Genomic DNA, 15,164 nt, shown 5'->3' with positions numbered 1-15,164 from the left:
GCTCACACTTTGAGTGACCTCGTAAAGCGTGGCCCGTCACAGGGATTGAAAGTGCATGATAACGATCCCATTTTGTTTTAGTAAATAGCTCAGGTTTCTCTAATAAGTATAGTTCTTCCTACAGTGTCTGCATGAATTAGTGAAGCCAAACCACATTTATTTCTTCCAGGTAGGCCTGCAGGACCCTTGCTGTTAGTGGTGTTCAGAGTAGACACAGATATTCCCTGCTATCTCAAAAGAAAACCTTTCAGCATTTAATTATTACAGAATAAGCTCAAATAATGTATTCATGGAAATATCAGTACAAAACACTGAACGGCAGGCACATCGCCGCGTGCCGATGCACAGCCCTGCATTTCCTGTAGGGGATTAGCCTGCAATATTCTTCTGAAGGCGTTGTGTCTGTGCTGGGATCGCTAATGGAAGTGACTGGGAAGTGTACCCTGGGGAACTGGTGTGGGTCTGTCAGCAGTGCACGAGCCACCTCTTGCTGTCTTTTTTTTTTTTTTTTTTTTTTAATTTCAGAAATATTGGGTTGCTTTGAAAATCCTGGGCTCTGTGTATAGTTTTTGTACTTTCAGCTGACCTCAGAAAAGAATGCTGTAATTATACACATACTTCACTTAAATCAATAATGAATTACAATTCTGCAGGGCAGTTTAGTGAGACTGTTCAAGTAAATAATGCTGCCAAGGCATGCCTTGTTAGTCAGTAAGTACAGCTGCGCAAAGAAAAGTTCAGGCTAAAAGGTGTCTTGGGCTGAAATTCTGAACTCAGTGCTACGCATGTCGTGTGTGCAGAAGCTGGGAAAGGTGCCTGAACCTGACACTGCCCGTATGCATAGTAATATATATAATATTACAGCATGTGAATTATTATTACCGTGCACTTACATATAATATGATCATGTAATTTGCTTAAATAATAAATTATTCAGAGAAAAAAGTCTCTTAATTACTGAGACCAGGCAAGTGCCAAACATTTTAATCTGACCTGGACAAAGAATGCTGAAATTTTAAGAATGCTTCATCTAAACATCAAAAGTTCATGTTTCATGGAGTGAGTTGTGTTGAATTTAAAATCACAAAAATGTGATTTTGCAGTTTTCAGTGATTCTGTGATGTAAATGCATATTTATATCTGTATAATATTCACAAAACATAATAAAGCAAAATTAAATGTTTTGCGTATAAATAAAGCATAATAAGGCAGATCTTTATGACAACTTTTTGGAAGCTGTTCTATCTGTTAAAATGATCTCTTATCAATAATCGTGCTTTCATTTAATGCAATGGGCCTGGAAGAGTTTTTCCCCTCCTGGCCAACAACCCAGGAGGTTCATCACAGCCAGGAGCTGCACTTGCAAAATTTTCACTTGTGGCTGTTTTCGGTCCACTTTGCATTTCTTTCAGCTTCATTTATTTAAATAGTGATATGTTGATTGCAGTTGTACAAGAGAAATAAAGAAAAACATCTTTATATCATTATTAGATCCATTTCTACACAAGGTTAGCACAATGAGGAAGCATTCAAACATTTCCTTTCTCAGCACCAAGGGATAAAGGTGGTGAAAAACAAGTAGAAAAGCATCATCTCCAGGGACAACTCTGACAAACCACTAGTAAATCCCTCCTTTTATCTCCAGGCCGGCTAATTTACATATTCGTTAATAAATTATATGTGATCCTTGTCATGGCACCATAAATACTTGGTATGATATTCTGTATTAAAGCTCCATTCACTTGCATGTATATCAACGTATCATTGAGACCACAAAATTTGCTTTCTGAATGCTTACCACACTTTTTAAAGTTAACACAACTACCGCATTTAAGAAGCAAATCAGATTTCCTTGCTCATCTGCTTCAGCACATCGTGCTCCAGGTTTATTACCCGCTACCTAATAACAAAGCCCTGTGCATCCCACTCAGAGGTAGGGACACCTCTCTGCCTCCGCATTAATGAGGCAAACTTCTAGTTCACAAAAGCTAATAATGCCTTCAAGGCATCTCTCCTTCTCTTAGTATTTTCTAATCAAAGTATTAAAATAAGAGTTTTATATCCAGGCAATACGCTTCTCATAGTCGATAAAGGTAAACGAGGAATCATTTATATGATTTAGTTTATGAGAAGAGCATAGGAAGAGAATATAAGCAAAACATTTATTTCCCATCTGTATAAATGTGCAGTTGCTGTTTCTAATAAATCTTACTTGAAAAAAATGTCACTGTTATGAGAAGCGAGGGAGAGCAACCTGAGGCTTTTACCTTGATGGTGTTTCAGCCCCCAGTTCAGTTCAGATGAGTTTTTCCTTTTCTAGCCTTTGCCTCTACAGGCAGAAATCTCCCGGTGCCGAAGAAAACGTGAAGGGGGTTTATAAGTGAGAACGAGCCGCACAGCGCCACAAGGGGCACAGAACCCAACAGCACCGGGGGCAGGGGGGCTTTTTCAACAGCCCAGCACTGGCTGCATTGAGCAGTGGAGGAGAAATTAGGAGCTTGGAAAGGATAATGAATTAAAATGTCACATCCTCTTCATTTCCATTTCAGTCCTCATTTCCCTTATCCTTTTTGAAAGAAATATTTAATGGTAGAAATGAATTTTGTAATTTCCAATTTTTTTTTTTTTATGTTGGGAGATTTGGAAAAATGTTCTTTTTCCTGTGAAGTTCCTGATCTGACAAAACAGAATGAATCTTTTGCACAAAATTGCCAACTAATTTCTAGCAATTATTTCAAATGTTTAGGTTTTAGAAGGAGAAGTACGAACTGACGGGTTGTCCAGATTTCTGTCCTCCGAGGGACTACATGAAAGCATTGTATTAGTTGTTTGTAGGCTCGAAGTTGGGGGCTCCCTGAATAAGGACAACCTCTTTTGTCTTTCAGTTTAAAACTGTTTGCAGAAAGCTGTGTTCTGGCAATTCATATCTAGTGCAGGCACTGAAATCGGCATTGTTTCGCGTGTCTGTACATCAGAATATCATAGAGAACGATGATCACCGGAGAAGACCACGTGCCTCAACTACGGGTCCCTAGGAGTCCCCGGCGGAAATGGTGAAACCCTCTCCTGGGTTTTGCAGAAGGTGCCCCGCTGGCTCCAGCGGCCCTGGCAAGGAAGGAGCTGTTAGCACCTGCTCTACGTGAGCCCAGGGGACTCGTGCGGGGCTCACGTTTTTTCAGTTCCTCCCAAGAAATGACTTCTGTGCCACAGGGGCGCGGCAGCAGGACTCAGCAGCTGCACCTCAGCCGGCACAGGCGAGCCGAGCGCATCGGGGGGATGAAGGGGACGAGGCACCCGCGGGACAGGCAACGTGGCCAGCAGGGGCTGAGCGGTTCTGGCAGCTCCCGCTTGTTCGATATTTTGCAAACATCATCTGCTGGAAAGGCACCTGCACATAGCTCGGAGACCAGGCTGCTGTTGAAGCGCTGATTATGGATTCTTAATTATACAGGGCTTGATTTGAAACATTATATAGGTGGGAATAAGGTCATGCGAGCTCTACTAATGTCTCTTAAACTACCACTTTGAAAGGATGTTGAATCAGGACTATGCATGGAAATACAATTTAAATTGATACCTTCCATACACTAAATGTTCTGGGTTTTTAATGATACGGGATTCAGAGTGCTCCAGCTTGTTATAGCTACGTGGATCAAACCAATTTTTCTCTAAAATAAATAAGAGCTGGGGGAAAAATGGCAAAAATAGTAGTTCTATATTTTTAGAAAAGTTTTGAGAATATAATTCTGCTTTCCAACACAGTGATGTTATCTCCCTTAGTGATGTTACAGCAGGAAGAGAAATGCTAACTGGTTTACAGTTAATCCTGTAAAAAAATATGACCTCCCCCAGCACTCCGGGCGCGGGGCTCGGCTCACCGCAAGAGCCTGCAGCAGGCAGGAAGAACACCCGCATGTCACGTTGTCACCCTGCTGCTCTCACGGGCGTTAAATTCGTGATGCCAATGGCCTCACACAGCTGCCTGTGCTCAGGAACAATGGGGGAGGACGGGGAGCTTCCCTGCAGCCCCAGTGGTGGCAGCACCGGAGCTGTGGGGGCTCCTCCTGCATGGAAACCTCTCCGGTCCGACGTTAAACTTTAGTCTAATTCCTACATAACCCTCAAACAGTTTTTATCTGCTTGATATACGGTACCAGCACTGACAATTATTCATTTGTGCTGGCTGTTAGTGATCTTAATAAAATGTTGACAATGCCTTAGGGTAAAGCTTTCAAAAATGCTTTTTAATAAACTGTGAAAACTGTTGTCTCAGCAATTGGAAAATAATTAAGAAGCAATTACAGAAGTAAACAGAAATCCTGAGCATATAGTCAAGCTATTAAAATATGTTCTCTATGAAATTATTGCAGTCACACTGGAAAGAAAAGCTACATTTAAATAAGGTTATGGTTATAACAAACTGAAAAGAAAGTAAAAAAATGAAGTAATTCATACTGGAAGGAGTAACCACTCATTTTCATACACACACGCCCCATCACACAGTACATCTACAGTAGGTTTTCTTTCCTTAATTTTCTTATGCAGAATAATAGTTGAATATTTTGGAGCCTTTTTTTTTTTTCTTTCTAACAGAGTATTTCCTCTCGTGCAACTCTGCTGCCGACAGGTGTATGCAGATGCATGTCTCAGGAACTTGAAGAAGAACAAACCATTCTTTACCAAATTCTCAGCTAAAATTCCAGAGCTAGCACACCGGCGACTATGCAGATAATGTGTAAATACAGCCTCCTGTATTTCCACCCTTCCTCGTGTTAGGACCCTGGCTGAAGTCCTGCCCTCTCTCAGCTCAAACTTCACCTGCCAGATTTCGGTAAAGTTTTGCACAATGGGAAACTACATAGCAGAGCCTGGTGAGGCTCTTGGGGTGCAAGGTGGCTCCCTCCCCAGCCGTGATCCAAGCCCTTATGTGTGTTATCACCAAAATAAACTGTGCCTTCAAACTCTGAGTGGCCCTCCTGCTTCCCTTCTCCAACAAACAGATTACATTTAAATAGATACATTTAAATATGTCACATTCTGCACTTTTAAATATATTTTTGCTTATATATATAATATTATATATATTATATATTTAATATTACATATATTATTATATATATTTAATGTATATTTTTTGTTTTTAATATATTTGTTGTGTTAACAAAATCAGATGGGCATAAACCTGGTCTGAAAGTCACACACAATCAAGCCTGTGAATGGTTCTGGGAAGCTGAATCATGAGTATATGGTTGTGGGAACGCTTCTTGTTCCAGGTATGGCCAAATTAGACCCATTGCTCATCGAACTGAATGGCGTATTACAAAATCAATAAAATACTGCTGCAATAAAAGTCGTGCCCCTTTCATGTGCCAATATGGAAGGATGTTTCTGGTTATAAATTCTCTATGCAAAGTGCCCATTATCTCAGTGAAAAAGCAAAAATCAATGATGTTACCACTCATAAACCACGTTCTTTGTGACTGCTTCTCAGAACAAGCGTAATTGTCATACTCGGCCTGTCTTGTGGACTGCACCATAGCGATACAGAATATGATCAATGGCGACTCGAAGAAGAAATGGGTGCAAAAAGGCCGCACCAGACAGCAACCCACTGTCAAAAATCCGCCTTTCAGGCAGCGAGAGGGGCCGAGGGGCACGGCAGGAGCTGGGAGGGAGCCGGGCACCCTTGGGTGCCTCCCAGGATCCATCCCTGGTGCCGGCCCCAGCCCGTGCCCATGCCAGGCGTGCTCGGTAGGCTGGGCTGGGAGGCCGCCAAGCAGCTTCAGATCGCCAGCTAATAAAAAGATATATAACTCATCCCAAGTGTGAAAATGAAGAGCGAACGAGTGAAACTGCTGTTCAGTCATTGAAATCTGTTGAGTGGGTATTTTGGTTGTTTTTTTTAGGGGTAATTTCTTTAAACCTGCATGGGGTGGGATTGAGGAAAAAATTAAGCTAATTAGAGGCTGTCCTTTTTTTGTTTCTCAGCAAGATAACTGTTTGAGAAACTGGTCTATCTGCTATTTAGAAAACAAAATGGGAATCTTATGATGTTTTCTAATGAAAAAAAGGGGTTGCTTCAATGGCACAGCTGTATCAGTCAGGGCAGGATCGTCCCCCTCCAAGGCAGCTAAGCCAGCAATGGCCTTACTATAGGTGCTCATATAAGACAGTAAAATTGTCCGGCTATTAACACTCACACAGGATCAGGGAAATTGCATTCACTCTGGTGGAGATAAGGCTGCTTCCACCCTGGTGGGACCCAGCCACGTCCACAGCTCCTGCGGTGCACCGAGCTGCTCGGGGCAGGCACGGCTCCAGCAGCGGCTGCGGGCACAGGGCAGGTGGGCAGGGGAAGGGAGCGGTGCCAGCTGTACCTCCCCCCTTTTTCTGTTGTAATGCTGACATTTTTAAGCATTGGGCCATTTACTGTTTTTGTTCTGTACTAGGTATGTGCTTCAAGATGCACTTTTTTTGTTTGTTTCTTTCTTTGTTTGTTTGTTTTATTTTTCCCCCAGCAAAATTGGTGTATGTACTTCAAAAATTATAGAGGGAAGAATGTGTTCCTTACGTGCTGGAGAACAGAAACCCTTCTGCTGCTTCATGGGGGTTGCTCCTGTCCAGATGAGCAATGGCAGCATCTCTTTAGCTTAATGTGCATTAGTTATCTCAGTAAAAGAGAAAAAAAAATGCCTAAAGTCTTCCTGCTTATTTGGCCCTGTGCAAGGTGCTGTGTGCCCATGCTGGGCCGCCAGGTGCCCTTAGCACCGGTGGGTGCTGGCTGCCTGCAGGCACCAGGCACAGCTCCCAGCACCACGGAGACGATGTTCAAATTACAGCCCATAATTACATGTCCAAGGAGCTGGGCAGGGGGAGAACAGGGTCTCCCGAGAGCAGCCGTCAGGGCACCTACGTTACTGCAAACATCCTCGTCACTGAGGCAGAGAACAGGAGCCAAACTGGGTTAAATCCGGAGCAGAGCTGCAGAAGCTGAGAGGCAGGGAATTGCTACGTGAAGAGGGGATTGTGGTGAAGCAAACGCTGCTGGCCAGAGCTTCTCTGGCACACGACGTTGCCCAGCTGGGGCAGCAGCAAACCACAGCCCTTGACACCGAAGGGTCCCAGCAGGGCCCCCGCGCCCTCCTGGCCCCGGGGCTGGGTGCCCACCGCACTACGGCACTGAGCAGCCGACACCTTGCAGCTTTTTAGTGCAGCACAGACAAAAGACTTTCATCTTTCCCCCTCACTCTTTGCCATAGACTCTATTAAATTACATGCAGGCAACGAGTTTATTTGTCAAATGTACTTTGTGCTGACTCAGCATCCCGGTTATCTGTTGGGCATTAAATTTCACATCGGTGTGGAGCCGTTTTTGTTTCCCTTGGTGAATAAATTACAAATGCTAATTTCTGTTCAGCAGAAGCAAAGATTAAGGCAGCATAACAGACAGGCATGCCAAAATATTTATTGAATAAGTTGCAAAAGCAAAAGAAAAAGGCTGCGTATTTCTAACTGAACACCGAGCAGGACTCCACAGCTGAATTTCAGATCAGCTCCTTTATTCACCCAGAATCCAATTTGGTGCAAGTATATTATATCCGACATCTGTATTCTGAAATCCACTGCTGAATAAGCTTTTAAAATTATATTTTCTGTAGTTTCGGTGTATACTTGCACATATGTTCCTTAGTAAATCACAGTAATGACCCTAATTCCATGTGGAGGACCTAAACCAAATGCTGTCCGTGGACTGGTACCCCACCTACTCCACAGCTGCTCTACAAGGTTATCATTCATTTCCCTCTCTATTTCCATCCAGGCTGCTGTAAAATGAATAAGGAGAACAACCAACTGAAAGCTGTTATAAAAATATTTGAACTGTAACACTTGCATTAATATCTATTTTGGTACCTCAGTTAAAGAAATGTGCATTTCCATTTCAGCTTCCAGAGATGTGGTGAGATGTCTTTTTTTTCCCCCTATGAATGCAGGAACTGAGCTGGGGTACATGGGCATAGCAGGAAGGGGGTTAACTGCATGCCACCACTTTGTGGCAAATCTCGTTTAAGCTCCCATGATGGGAAAGAAACAAAAATGAAAAAAAAAAATGCAATCATCAAACCAATGTGGTTAAAAATCTAAATGCATACATTGAAATATTTTTAGTGCACCCACAGAGAAGCAAAACCCCAGTTTGAGAGGTACTTTTTGGAGAAGCTAAGGACAGAGGTGGACCCCTGCGGCCCCACCACGCACAGGGCAGTATCTCCCCCTGCGGGCACAGAGCCCCAGAAGTGTGAGCCCTGCGTCCGTGTGGACACCTGCCCCTCGCCCAGCCACAGCACTTCTCCGTCCCCCTGCAGTCCTACAAAGCCTCCCTGTGCCCAGCACTGCCCGTGCACACCTCTGGCCAGGGGGGCCGCAACACCGTGGGGAAGTCCTGCATCAGCCATCACCATGCCAGAGTCGTTATGAACTTTTTTTTTTTTTTTTATTCTCCTAGATTTAGAATGATATTTCAAGCTGTTTATAGAATCGCATGTATTTTTAATATGTATATAGAAAAGCTAGATTTTAGTCTACTTTTGAAAAGCAGTTTCTATAGCATCGTATTCAATTTTGCAGGCATTAAAGACTTGATTTTGCTGCATAAAATAATCAGTTATGCTGTGTCTGCATTAAATAACGGAGACGTATATTAGCATTTCCATGTCGACCTTCTGTCATAGTGAATGAATGCCACACGCCACATATGGGCTCATTAGATAACATCCAACAGGTTAATATCCATCAATGTGTTGGGTTTCATTTATGCTTGTATAAGTGCTTTTAGATATTCCGGCAAATCAGGCCAGTGGAAAGAAAATTTGAAGAAAGCCAAAATAATTTGAGAGAGCATTTACAAAAATGAAATGTTGAACTTAACCATTTCGGTGGGTGTTGAGTCTAGGAGCAGCATGTGCTAGAAACAGCCTTGTTCACCTTTGATATCAAGGAAGAAAAATAGTGCAGCACTCACTTTTAATGTGAACTGCTCAGAGAAGTTAAATTGGATAATAAATAAACTTTAGAAAATAATGATCTGTTTGCAGACAGCTTCTAAAATTATGTGAATAAATCAAAGAGCATGATTTCACCCTTATCACCGCTAAAAGCCAGATTATAACATTGAAGTTATCAACAAATGAAGCTTTAGTATCCCCTGGCCTCCTTTTGCCAGGAGTCGACAACTTAATGGCACACCGGGGGACAGTGTCCCTTCGGTGCTGGGCGGGGTGCCGTGTGCCCGAGGCTGGCAGGTACCGCAGGTATCTTTTAGGGAAGAAATGAGGTGAATAAGCAAGGCAGTGGTTCTGAGGTGACCGGAGAGGGAAATGAGGCACCCCTAGAAATGAGGCTGTGGCTGCAGGGAGGCCGTTTGCACCTACTGCTGCAGCTGCACGGTCCGGCAGGGCCAGCACGGGAAGGAAATGGGGTGTCTCCACACCACCTAATTGTGTGGGGAGGCACTGAGCTGCTCTGCACAGGGGGTTCTGCTGGAAAACAACGCTCATCGGGTCGGTTTGCTCCACTCCCCCTGGGAACGGGCTTTAATTCACCTGGTAAAGGGATGTGCTCATAATTTATAAAGTAATCCTACGCAGTTATGTGCCTGTACACTTGTATGTGTGACTTGCGTGGGTACACATATATAGTCTCATATGGAACCGCTTGTATAAATAAAATGCAAAGTCTGATCGTTTTAACTGTTTCCACCAGCTTTCTATTTCGGTTCCCAGGTGGAAAAGTTCCTTTTACACCCAGGCTTAAAAGTAGTTGTTTGGCTTTTTCACTTTTCCCAGTGACAAAGTGAATGATGCGTAATAGCCGCATTTACAGAGTGCTTGAATCACTAACCATATACTACTTTCTTCACGAAAAGCAGAGTTGTCATGGTAACAGCGCAGACTGATATTTAATTCCACTTAAGTGCACGCAGAAGGTAAGAGCAGAGGGGTCTCGGGGGTCAATGAGTCCTGGTCCTGCTGCCACCCGTCCCTTCCATCGCGTTAACACAGCGCCTCTCGGGTAAGCTGAGGTAACGGGATGCACGTAAACAAAAGCAGGAATTTCCTCCGTTTGCCACTGAGGCTTGCTATTGATGAGAGAAAAGTAGTCATTTGTGGAGTTATTTCGGCTGAGGGATATGTGACTGGCATCACGAAGAGAACCATGACATTCTTCTGACAAGTAATATCAACAGTAATTGGCTTCATTTCTCTTTCAGTGTCTCTATCGTTAATGAGATTTGTGATCTAATTTTTCATATCTTTGTCATATCAGTTGGGAATAATTTTTCTAACAAACATTTATGGACATAATATGTGCACATTCATCGAATACGTCCTTTACAATCCAGTGTACTCCAGAAAGTATTTCTATTCTGACAGATGAGTTTAATAAAAAAACTCAGCTGAGCATTCTGAAACATAAGAATTCAATAATAATAAAAACTTAACCTAGCCCAAATCAAAGCATTTTTTCTAAATAGAGAGCAAGCATGCTCATATTTAGGTCTCATAAAACCATTTCAATCCATTGATGTGCCGTGATGCTACACACATTATTCCCATTTTACAAATGAAGTGATTAAAATACACAGGAGCAAAGCGAATTGCCAAATTTACCTGTCAGTTACCTCTTAAAATTTACTTACAGCTCCTTGCAGAGCGCACAGGAGAACCTCTTCTGGGCCTGATGTTCAACTGACATCAATATCGAGCCTCTACAAGGAGCCAGGAGTGAGGGATACAGTCCAGGTCCAGCCATTTTCTGAGTGAGATTTAGCCCAAGGCCCTCGGTTAGGATGAGCTGCCGATCCCTGCTTTGTGGACTCAAGGATCGAATATATATTTTAAATCACTCTGGGAAAAAAAATGAATGACATATTTGATGTTTCAGAGGCATAGCTGTGTTCCTCAAGCACTACAACCCCCACAGAAGCAATGTGTAATGAACACATCACAACTTCTGAAAACATTATGGATACATACAGGCTGAATAATAAATTTCCCCAGGAAAATGTAAGAAGCCTTTTCTTAACGCTAGCACTGTGAAATTAAGGTATTTAATCTAAAATATAAATTCTGGTTCCTAAATTGCTTCTAACTAGATGGATACATTTTCCGATGTGATAGATTATTCCCCAAATACCTTGAGTTTAAAATAATTTTAAATTTTAAGACGCTAAGCTACAGCTGACATTATAATCGTATCCTCTAGGAAATTGGCACCAAAGCTTACATACATGTGTATCTCGGCACTACTGCATCCCCTGTACGAGGTGTGCACACGCAGTAATTTAAAAGGGAGATGTGGGCTTTGCTCCCAGTCCCCCTGCTGTTCTGCTGCATGGAGTCCAACGCCGCTGCTCGAACCCAGGCTCCCCCCGGGGTGCTCTTCCCTCCCGCTGGAGAGCATTGCAGCGTGGTGACATGCCCCGAGTGCACAGCGAGGAAGAAAGCACACGTCTGGGCTTCCCAGCCGAGGAGCGTGTTGGGAAGTGCTTTACGCCCTTATTGTCAAAGTTATGGAGCAAGCACATTTCTGAAGTTTTGTGTTGGCTTTTAATAACCCAAATTCTTAGCTGTAGATGAGCAGCCTAGTGTCTCTCGCTGGCAGTGACAAAGCAGTACTGTCTTAATAATGACAAACTCTACTGATGTACCATGTCATAGCTGCAGAACTGCTATATAAAACCTTATGTGCTTAACCTTCAAGCTGCACAGCAATAGGTTTTTCAGTAATAAATGTTTTACTCCTGAACTTTACACAATTGAGTATGTTTTGTAGCTTGTGTGTGTCATCTCCATGCTCTGCGTGCACTTTTTCAGGATTCTCTATAGCTGGTTATTTGAGGTGGCTGACTAATTGCTGACAAGAGGATGATACCTTCATGTCTATTACCAAGAAAACGAGCACAGTTTGATAACTTTGGACACATTTTCGAGACCAAATTTCAAGCATATATTTCAAAGATCCACAAAATATCACAGTGAGTTGTTCCTGCTTTACTTTGCTTCAATCCCATCGTCTAATATTAGCAGAACTGACATTAGCTGTATACTAACAGAATTTTTCATAGATGATTCTAATATAGAGACTGTATAGCAGACGTCACCTTTTCTTTGTGGTATAATAAAAGGAAAGAAAAGGGAAAATAAATAAAATGCCTGTTTTAGGGATTTTTAAATATAGTGCAAATAGGCATTTTCTTTTTAGCCACCTCACCAGTATGAAAGCATTTAGGCAATGAGCAAGACTTACTTCAGCTTCAGTGTGACACTCAGACGACAGCTACACGGGTTGTCACCGTAAGAAAAGGGCAGGCAGGACTCAGGCCGGCCCGTCCTCGCATGTTTTATGGAACAGAACTGCGGCTCTGCCTTTGCGGTCTGTGATACCACCTGCCCTGGACAGACTGCTGTCCTAGATCAGAACGTGGTCTGCGGATTGTTCAAAGGGAGAAGGAGCAAGCGCTGAACACAGGAATCGCTGTCCAGAGCGCTGCAGCGCCACTGAAATCAGGGAGCGACCTCTGTCCCTAAGCGGGGAAAAGCCCAACGGGTTACGCAGAGGAACTGGACAGCCAACCCTTTCCCCCTCCCTTTCTGTCCGTGCAGCAGTCAAAGGGAGCAAAGTCAGCCCTGGAGGCAGAAGCTTCCCAGTGTGGTGGCTGGGCCTCTGCAGGGATCTCCCATGCGAACAGTCACTACTGTCTGGGCAAGCTGAGATGAATCCCAGCTCCAGACTATACAGCTCTCATCCACTATCACAATTACTGCTCAACTTAAGCAATGTTTTCCTCAGGTATTGTGCCAGGTGTGATTAGTCTGAACAGCAAAGGAGTAATATATTTTACTGTCTTTGGTTATTTCTCTAGTGTTAGACAAGTATTTTGTAATGGGAGAAATAAAGTTGGAAATGGTGCAGAGCAGCATCCTAATTACCCTTAGGAGATTCTGGATGAGCAGAGAAAGACCTGCAAGGTCATTTCGTTTTGCAATCTCACCACAGCTCAACGTATTGCAGATATTACCTGTCACTACTCTGAAAGAAACTTTTCCACCCCCAGTGCCCTGAGGCTGGTCACGGACCTTCAGCTGGTGGATGTCCTTAGGGTATCATCCTAGGGACCTTCTTCCAAACGATTTGGATGCTGCCGCTCATAGCTGGCACATTTTTGTGGCGTGTAGCTCAACCGCACGATACGCAGTGCCTCTGTTCCTTCTGTGTGGGTCTCCGGCTGACAAGCAGCAGAAGAGCCGTGGGCAGGAGGGACCCAGAGCCTGCATGGCCTGCAGGGAGAGCGGGGCTGGTAGCCGGGGCGTGCAGTGGTGGCCACCACCAGGCACAGCGCCGCTCGTCCCCCGCCGGGCTGGCACGGCCGCCTGCTGCCTGGTGTCGCTTCATAAATTATGCAGCAGATGATGTAGAAATTGCATGTGCTCCTCCCACGGGCTGGCACAATGGCTCTGAAAACATTTATTAATTCAAGGACATAACCCGTAAGTCCAGGGCTCTACGCCTCTCCCCGCCACGTGCCATAAACCCAGGACGCGGGAGCTGGCTCTGGGACTGGGGCCATGCTCTGACGCTTGAGCACTTGCAACAAGCCATCTAGCAAAACGACCTGGCAGTAATTTGGGCTCTTAGAGTGAAATTTGTTGAAAGATCAGTATAAAATACGTGAATTGAGGTTACATGCTACAAAGCATTCCCCACACTGCAGTAAAATTCACAGTGAAATTCAGCAAAATGTAGCTCTGTGCTGAAGAAGCAACACTCCTCCAAAAACCACCAGAAATTTATGGTGAGTATTTCTTATTTTTTCACAGATTATAGAATTATGTTTGATAATAATCAATAGGAAAGAAGGCTTAAATCTTTAAGGAGCTTAGGCTCCTAATTCCAACTGAAATAAAGAAGAGCCAAGTGCTGTAGTATCTTAAAAAAAAAACCACAATTATTCCCTACGATAGGATGTGACTTAACTGAATAAGAATACTCACGTGCCCTGCAGCATTAACTGTGGGTTGTAAGCAATTTACAGGAAATCATTTGTTTAATTTTTTCAGCATATTTTTCAGGTCTGTATGCTGTAGTGCTGTTATTGATAATTGGCAACGTTGTTAGTAATGTACAACGTGCATGTTCCTGATAAGAGTGTTGATGTCTTTGTTGCAGTGACTATAAAAAGGTCTATTTATGAGTCACAGAAATTTTTGTCTCTCATAACCATTGCTAAAAATTTAAATATTAGCTTTGCTTTGCTGATGGTGGTAAAGAGGAATTAGGTATATGCAATGAGCAACTAGAGAAATGATAAATACCACAGGCAGAAAATTGTAGTATTCACTCATTTTGTACCAAGTTTTCATAGCAATAATGCCAAGAAAGTGATATCCAAATAGCACAGAACCTTGCTTTGCTCAGATCAAGGTGAAGAGGAGTTGCTTCAGCTCTGCATTGTGATTTCTTACAGGAGACGATGGAGTAAGTAAAAACAAGCCCTTTGAGTTGTGCTGGATACATTCAGGCTGCTATTCAAAAGGATTACTAACAGAACTTTCCCCACAGATCAAGACTTCTCACAATTACAGATTTTCTGCCTGTGAAATCAGAATCCAGAGACCACGACCAGGATGCTGCGACAGGTGCAGACCCCACGGAAATGCTCAAGCTGCACCGATAAATATTTTTATCTCGCTAAGTGGCTTTTGAAATTCTGCTTCATCTTCCTTTGTTAAATGGTCTCCAAAAGTCTGTTTCTCCATTTTTCTTGCTAAGCATTTTAAATTTTATTTATCACAATGATGGAAATGAAGCAAAGATATGCAGAAGAGGACTTCAGGTGTGTTGGGAAGCTCTGCAGGCTGCCTAGACCTCCATGTTACTGCCGAGGAGGTCATCAGCATTACCATAGGGTGCTTAAAGGTGATGACCCTGCCTGAGTTTTCTAAAAATTTGTGCACAGAGAGACTGGAAAGGACCAAAAGAGCAGAAACAGAGTGAAATCTTAATGACCAGAGGGCAAAGCCCTGGGATGAGCAGAGGGTTAAATTAGGCAGAGTGCTGGGTACAGGCTGCTTAAGGAGGAAAAGAGAGCAGGCTGGCTTGCAGGG

Source organism: Anser anser (assembly GCF_964211835.1).
Source record: "Anser anser genome assembly, chromosome: 7".
NCBI lineage: Eukaryota > Metazoa > Chordata > Aves > Anseriformes > Anatidae > Anser > Anser anser.
The sequence above is the reverse complement of the archived record's forward strand: the minus strand, read 5'-3'. Positions refer to the sequence as shown.